The sequence below is a fragment of the Rhinopithecus bieti genome, unplaced genomic scaffold, assembly GCF_001698545.2.
Source record: "Rhinopithecus bieti isolate Rb0 unplaced genomic scaffold, ASM169854v2 scaffold_13689, whole genome shotgun sequence".
Taxonomy (NCBI): Eukaryota; Metazoa; Chordata; class Mammalia; order Primates; family Cercopithecidae; genus Rhinopithecus; species Rhinopithecus bieti.
In genome coordinates this window covers 938,659-946,605 of record NW_016808044.1, presented here as the reverse complement: position 1 = coordinate 946,605, position 7,947 = coordinate 938,659, and the positions used below count along the sequence as shown (strand labels likewise).

Below are 7,947 nucleotides of genomic sequence, written 5' to 3'. Positions count from 1 at the left end.
TTCTATGTCTCCCAACTACTGGATGTTGGCTATTAGACGGCAAAAGCTACCCGATTGTACTGTGAGAAATTGCGTGAAACATGTAATGTAAAAGCTAGTAAATGATAACCAAAGAGCTGTTTCAGATAGTTTTGTTTCAGTTGTCAAATAATCTCAATTTCTCTCCAGCAAATGCTTATTCTGTTCTTATTATGAAGCACACAGGAGGTCAGATAGGAAGAGAAGAAGCCATGTAAAATATGGTCCTCATGCTCATAGAGACCTACTTCTACTAGGGGAGACAGAGAAGTCAATAAATAATTTTAACATTATGATCAAGTGCTACAGCTGCATTTTCCTTAATGAAATCTTGCTTTTAAAGAGAACTCGGTTTACTTGTTCCATTGAAAACTTTTAAGCAGGCTAGGTGCAGTGGCTTACACCTGTAATCCCAGCACTTTGGGAGGCTGAGGCAGGTGGATTGCTTGAGGTCAGGAGTTCGAGACCAGCCTGGCCAACATGGTAAAACCCCGTCTCTACTAAAAACACAAAAATCAGCTGGGCATGGTAGTGCATGCCTGTAATCCCAGCTACTTAGGAGGCTGAGGCAGGAGAATCACTTGAACCTGGGAGGCAAAAGTTGTAGTGAGCTGAGATTGTGCCACTGCATTCCAGCCTGGTTAACAAAGTAAAACTTTGTCAAGAAAGAAAGAAAGAGAGAAAGAGAGAAAGAGAGGGAGAGAAAGAGAGAGAGAGAGAAAGAGAGAGGGAGGGAGTGAGGGAGGGAGGAAAGAAGGAAGGAAGGAAGGAAGGAAGGAAGGAAGGAAGGAAGGTAGGAAGGAAGGAAGGAAGGAAAGAAGGAAGGAAGCCTTTAAACAAATAAGTAATAAAGGTCCTAAAGTATTTTTGGTTGTATACATTTCAGGGTATAAGGGAAGTTTTGTTACATAGATATGATGCACAATGGTGAAGTCTGGGTTTTAATGTAACCATCACCCAAGTAATGTATATTGTACTTATTAAGTCATTTCTCACCCCTCACCCACCTGCCACTCTCTGGAGTCTCCAGTATCTATCATTCCACACTCTATGTCCATGTGTATACGTTATTCAGCACCCACTTATAAGTGAGATCATGTAATATTTGACTTTCTGTTTCTGAGTTGTTTCACTTCAGATAATTGCCTCCAGTTCCATTCATGTTGCTGTAAAATACATCATTTCACTCTTCCTTATGGCTTAATAGTGTTCCAGTGTGTATAGGTACCGCATTTTCTGTATCCAATCACCCACTGATGGACGTTTCAGTTAATTCCATATATTTGCTATTGTGAGTAGTGCCATGATAAATATACCCGGGCAGATATCTTTTTCATACAAATGGTTTATTTTCTTTTGGCTGCATACCAGTAGTGAAGTTGCTGGGTAAAATGCTAGTTCTATCTGTAGTTCTGTTGAGAAATCTCCATATTGTTTTCCAAAGGAGTTGTACTCATTTATATTCCTACCAACAGTGCATAAGCATTTCTCTTTCTATGGGCCCTAATATTTTTTAAAGAAGTGAGATCCCAGAACTGTGCAGTACAGAAAAATGTGGAATGCTCAGAGAGGACCAGCAGAACCACAGCATATGTGACCTCATTGAAAAGTAAGGTCATATACCGCTACCAGTCCAATAATAAGTGCCAACAGTTATCGAGGTCGCTCCACGTCAGGCTTTGCAAAGTATTTTAACACATTAAAGTCTTGCAAGGGTAGTATAAGGTAGACACCACTAATGTGGTCCTCATTTTATAGATGAGAAACTAGAGCACAGAGTGATTAATTGCATAGTCCAATGACACACAGATGGCAGGTGTAGGGCGGGCATCTGAGCACTGTGACTTCTGCTGCAGAGTTGGCCCTAACATCGACCATGCTCCCCACCTGCCTCTCTGAGCTCATCAGTCTCCTGGACACAACCCTTGGTGGATGGATATCTTCTAGCGTCTCCTAAGATGGATTTCTGATTTTTCTTTTCAAAATTATGTCATAAACCTTTTACAAATAATTTTGAATTTCTCCATATATGAGCTCTTGAGGCAATGAGAATAATATATAGTGCTCACATTGGGACACTTTTGAGAGTTAAAAAGGAAGCACCATTAATAATTCAACCAGGTAAACAGGTGAAACCAGCACTGTTCTAGGTGGACCAAGAGGTACAGTTACCTAGACACACATCATGTGCCCCCACAGAAAGAAATGGTGGAGTTTATATTAATACCATGTTGGATCCAGAAGGTTTAAACAGAAGACTTCAGTCAGTCTATGACAGAGCTGGAAGAAAGAATCAAGGACTTCTTAGAATTGAATCTTTCAAAGGTTTTCCATTTCTTTAAAGATAATATTTCAAGCTTCTCAGTCTATCGCAAAAGGCCCCTCATTATCTGGTTCCTGCCTAACTTTCTCAGCTCCTCCCCAAATTCCTTCTTCCTTCTCTGACCATGTGTCTGGTCAGTGGGTTATGTCAGGTTTTTGTTCCTTCCATGACTCTACGTCTTGTGCATGCCATTGCCTTTCCTTAGAGCTCTGTTTACCCTGGTATGCAAACGGCAAATCCCTAAGTATCTTTGAAGAACAAACTGAGAGCTGATCCTCTCCTTTTCTTTTTTTTTTTTTGAAACGGAGTCTCGCTCTGTGGCCCAGGCTGGAGTGGCCGGATCTCAGCTCACTGCAAGCTCTGCCTCCCGGGTTTACGCCATTCTCCTGCCTCAGCCTCTGAGTAGCTGGGACTACAGGGGCCCGCCATCTCGCCCGGCTAGTTTTTTGTATTTTTTAGTAGAGACGGGGTTTCACCGTGTTAGCCAGGATGGTCTCGATCTCCTGACCTCGTGATCCACCCGTCTCGGCCTCCCAAAGTGCTGGGACTACAGGCTTGAGCCACCGCCCCTGGCGATCCTCTCCTTTTCTTACACTAGAAGGCAAGTTTCTTGCATAGAACACTCAGTTCAAGTTACACAAAGAATAAACAATTGATCCAGGAGGTTTACACAGATTTAACTGGATCCAAAGCCGGTTGCCCTGGCTTTCAAAAGATTGGGAGGAGTTTCCCAGGCAGAAAACGTTGAAGCGGGGTTGGGGGACCTAAGAGCCAAGGGAAGGGGATAGAAAAAGACAGGAAATACAGGAACATTGTGATCAAGAAAAGCCAGAAGCCCAGAGAAGCAGGAAATGAAGAGGAGGCCTGGAAGTACAGGGCCTGTGGCCTGTGCTAACACAGCTCAGACAGAGATTAGTTGAGACTCCGCCAAAGGTGAGCCTTCTTTAGCAATGGTTTCAAGGACTACTTACCTCTCAGCTGGATTCCTGACAGTGTCAAGTGGCAATGGAATGATCAAATTCGTTGTATACCATGAAAAAGAAAATAGCTTCTCCATCTCCATTACTGCTGCGATTAGAAAATGTTATTAACCTTTCAAAACTTACCATTTTGATTTGTTTTGCAGTTTGGTCAAGGTTTCACATTTATCTTGAAAATGCTAGTTTCTGCACTATTTTTAATTGAAGAGCTTTAGGGCAAATTCAATTAAGTTGTGGTATATGAACTGAAACTTGGAGTATATTAAAAATATTCTACTGCACAGTTCACCGATTACCTGACTTCTAATGTGAGTCCCGTTGTCATTCCACTCCATTCCAGGCCCATTCAGACTCCAAAGACTGGTTCAGAAAAATGAACCGAGGGCTTTAGCAATCACAAATATACCAAATGCATTCGGGCTTAAAGACAATATGTCTAATATGATACCAGTCCTAACTGGTACTTAGAGAATTGCAAAGCTGAAAGTGGCCTCAGTAATCTTCTTTTAAACCCTTCCTCTTATAGATGAGCAAACCAATGCCCAAAGAGTATAATCCATTCAACACATACAACAGAGTTAAGGCTAAAAATCAAGAATCCTGAGAATTGGCTGTCTTAGCACAGTCCCAGGTTGGTCATGATGCTACTCACCCTGTGTTCTTGAGTGGAATTCACTTTGTAGAGGCCTCATAATTAGGATCCTAATGTTTTAGGCTGGTGGAGCAGTAAAGGAGAGACAGTCAACAACAGAACTATCACAGATCTATGCTGATCCTTGTTCTCTTCTTCCTAGCTTCTTACAACTTATACTATCTATGCCATTGTGCTAATATTTTATTACCACCAGCCAGAACAGGATCCACGCCCCTCCCATGCAACACTCTCCCAGATTGCCTCCTGGTACTATCTCCCCATAAAGTCCAGCCCTGAGGGTGGAATCTGAGGAGAGGAAGGGGGTGAAGCAGGTATATAGGTTCTAGACCTGTATTTCAGTCACTGTACGTATTGACAATACCGGAAATATACTTCAGAGCTAAATTGGAATTATCTATTAGCAATTGTTTTTCATTAACCACAGCTGTCTGCCTCTTTTTAGCAAAACCAAAGCCAAGCTTTCGAGCAGCTGCTTCATATTCATTCCCGCACAATTGTTACGGCAAATGTCCATAAATCATTATGTAAATTTGCTGACAGTGACTAGTTAATATAATGGCTTTCAATTGAATATACCGAATTCCATGTTTCAGGAAATTTTTAGGCAGGTATATCAATATCTCATCCAGAAGAATGTTCTGCAGGCATTACCAGGAAGACCTCATTATGTGGAGAACAGTATTTGATTTTCCATGTTTAATAAACATTACGTCTTTTAATTAAAATAAAATTTTGTAAAAGAAATACAATACTGGTAATACAATTACTCAACACATCAATTTCACTTTTGCCTTCTAGATCTTAAAATTAAGATTGAAAATTTTAAAAGCATCATGAGTTTGCCCTTTTACAAATTCGCTTTTAAAATTTAACATATAAGAAACGTTTTTCTAACTTTGATTTTTTCCTTATTTAAAATAACTGTAATATTTTATCAACATCATGTACTATAATTTAATAGCTTCCCTCTCTTTTAATTTTGTTGTTTGTGTTGGCTAATATTGAGCGCCAATTTGATTGAATTGAAGGATGCAAAGTATTGTTCCTGGGTATGTCTGTGCAGGTGTTACCAAAGGAGATTGACATTTGAGTCAGTGGACTGGGAGAGGCAGACGCACCCTCAATCTGTGTGGGCACCATCTAATCAGCTGCCAGCGTGGCCAGAATAAAAGCAGGCAGAAGAACGTGGGAAGACTAGACTGGTTTAGTCTTCTGGCCTACATTTTTCTCCTATGCTGGATGCTCCCTGCCCTCGAACATGAGACTCCAAGTTCTTCAGCTTTGGGAATCGAAATGGCTTCCTAGCTCCTCAACTTGTAGATGGCGCATTGAGACCTCACATTGTGATCGTGTGAGTCAGTACTCCTTAATAAACTCCCCTTTATATATACATCTATCCTATTAGCTCTGTCCCTCTAGAGAATGTTGACTAATTCCTTGATATTATTAATTGCTGCCATTAACAGACTTATACTTTTTTCCTTTCTAGAATTTTCTTAAGAAAAATATTTATGTTTGGATGAAGATGTGAACATTTTAATGTCATTTACTGTACACTATTATATCGATTTCTGAAAGCAATATATTAATTTGCAATGTCACCAGGAGAATGTGTATGTGCAAGTTTTACAGGAATATCAACATCTTATCTTTTATTTACTTATTCCTAGCTTACAAAACGCACTCCAGTTTCTATACGGCTTTTATTTGACCAGTTCATAGATCAGTTCCTTTAATTAGTCAGTCAAAAATATTTATCAAATGAATGTCTTGTTAGGAGCTGGAAAATGAGAGCTAGAAGAAGTCATTTGCCCTAAAAAGACCTCAATCTAAGCATCAAAGTTGATGGCACAACACAGGCATTTATAGTGTAATGTTTTAAGAATGATGGGAGAGTTATACATGGGGCCCTCTGAGAGCACTGAGACAGGCATTTACCTCGAGATGGAGGTATAAAAAGTGACTTCATAAATGAATTGACAAATGGTGGACATAGGAATTCCAGAGAGATAATCAGAGGAATGATGGGCAAATGCATGGAGGTATGAGAGAAAAAGTCAACTTGAAAGCCCGCAGCTTGAGGGATCTGCAGAATCAGGTATGGTTGAATGATGGGGAAAGATATGGGCAAATTAGTTAGGACCACTTTGGCTTAGAATGTCATAAATGCCAAGCAGAAATGGTTTAAGCAAGGAGAAGGAGGAGGAAAAGAAGGATAATTATTTATTATAAAGAACCATGCTACTTTAGTGAGCCCAAGGACAGCCACAGGTCTGGATCATAGAAGCAACTATAATCAGACAACTTAAATGCTGACAGGCATTTCTCTCTTTTCTCATATCTGTTCTCTGTCTTTGTCTCTGTCTCTGTCTCTCTCTCTGTGTGTGTCTCATTCTTTCTTTCCTTGTTTACATCATCCATTTTTCCAATTTACATGGCAGGAAATACAGCCACCAGCTGCTCTACAGCATACAATTTGCACACTCAAAGACTGTCTCACTCTCCTAGTTCCAGTCCAAAAGTTTCCAGGGAAGTCTTCTGATTGCCTCAGCTTGGATCAGACCCCCACCTCTGAAACAACTTATGAAGGCTATAAAGACAGAACATTAGGGTTCCACAGCAAAACATGAAAATTCCTGAGAAAAATGTGACAATGCCAGGGGAGGTGACCACTCATTCCAAGAAAAGGGGAGGTGAGTATTGTGGTGCTAAGGAAACAAAACAATAGGTATTCATTATTATTGAGGAGAAAGCCTAGGGTATGATCATGAATGACATTTAATAATATTCCATGGACTTTGAATTTTCTATAGGCACTACGATTTACCATTTGGCCAATCTGTGTATCTCCTACTCTTACAGCTTGCCTTTTGTTTGTTTGGAATAATTTGACTCTGGTGGTCCTTTTCTGGGGAGCTGGTAGAGAGGAATGAGGGAGCTAATCACCTCCCAAGTCTCTGTGTTGGCAGAGCAGCTAGCAGCTCTTCCTATGTGTGGAAACTCTCACATTGTAATTGGAACACACCTTAATCTTGACTTTGACCTTGAAGACGATCCTGTAGGGCTCATGTACCTTCACCTCTGCCCACATATTCTGATTGAGAGACTCACTCAAGCTGGCCCATAGTCTTTCCAAGGGGCTACTGTACCTTTTGGTCTCTTGGTCTTCTGCCTCAGCCTCTACTTAGACTTGGGGCAAGTTTGGTCCCTTCCTCTTTCTAAAATCTCATCCTTTTTCAGTGTTTTCCAAGCAAGTATAAACCATAAAATTTTGCATTAAGTGGTTAGAAAATTTTGAAAAGTAAAACTTGAAGAGATTTTGAGCAGGAGTTTGAGATAAGCAGATTTCTTTTCTTTTCATTTTTTTTGTACACATATATATATTGGAAAAATCATTCTGCTAGCTGCAGAGGATGGATTGCTGCAGATTGAGGTTGGAGGCAGCAACAACAGTTAGGAAGATTGTTCTATTAATCTAAGTGAGAAACAAGGAAAGCCTAACCTAAGATAGTGGCAGTGGAGACAGTGATGGGGAGATAGACATTAGACATTGATAAGACATGATGAATCATTTAGGGAGCTTTTGGCAGCAAGTAAAAGGAAAATAAACAGCACACGCCAGCTCCAATAATAAATAAATGTGTCTGGTAACCAAACATGAAGTCCAGAAAGGGGATGAATTTCAGTGCCTTGCAGTGGCTCTGACTCTGAACATCCACTTGATTTTCTTGTCTGTTGTTCATGTTGATTTCATTCTCAAGATGGCAGCAAGATGGTTACAGCCATTCCAGGCCTCATATCTACATACAAAGTCATCCAGAGAGGGAGGCTCATTTCCAGAAGCTAACTCAACAAGCTGGCCCTGAATGGATAACCACCCCAGAAGCACCTAATAAACCTCTTTTTGGTTCTCGTTAGCCTGAATGAGGTCACCTGCCTATTCCTGAATCAGTTGTTGGCAGGGGCGGGAG

General features: G+C 40.6%; 1 long non-coding RNA gene across 2 annotated transcripts in view; it reads right to left on the bottom strand.

Moving 5' to 3' along the window:
• Positions 1-2,210: 2,210 nt before the first annotated feature.
• Positions 2,211-7,947, bottom strand: part of LOC108537671 (uncharacterized) — a 12,935-nt gene continuing 7,198 nt past the window's right edge. The window contains exons 2-4 of one of the 2 annotated variants that reach the window (XR_001887897.1): positions 3,974-4,036; positions 3,313-3,409; positions 2,211-2,298 (exon numbers count right to left, since the gene is read on the bottom strand). This is a non-coding gene — a long non-coding RNA (uncharacterized LOC108537671). The remainder of the gene's footprint in view (positions 2,299-3,312; positions 3,410-3,973; positions 4,037-7,947) is intronic. The other variant, XR_001887898.1, reaches the window with a different exon arrangement.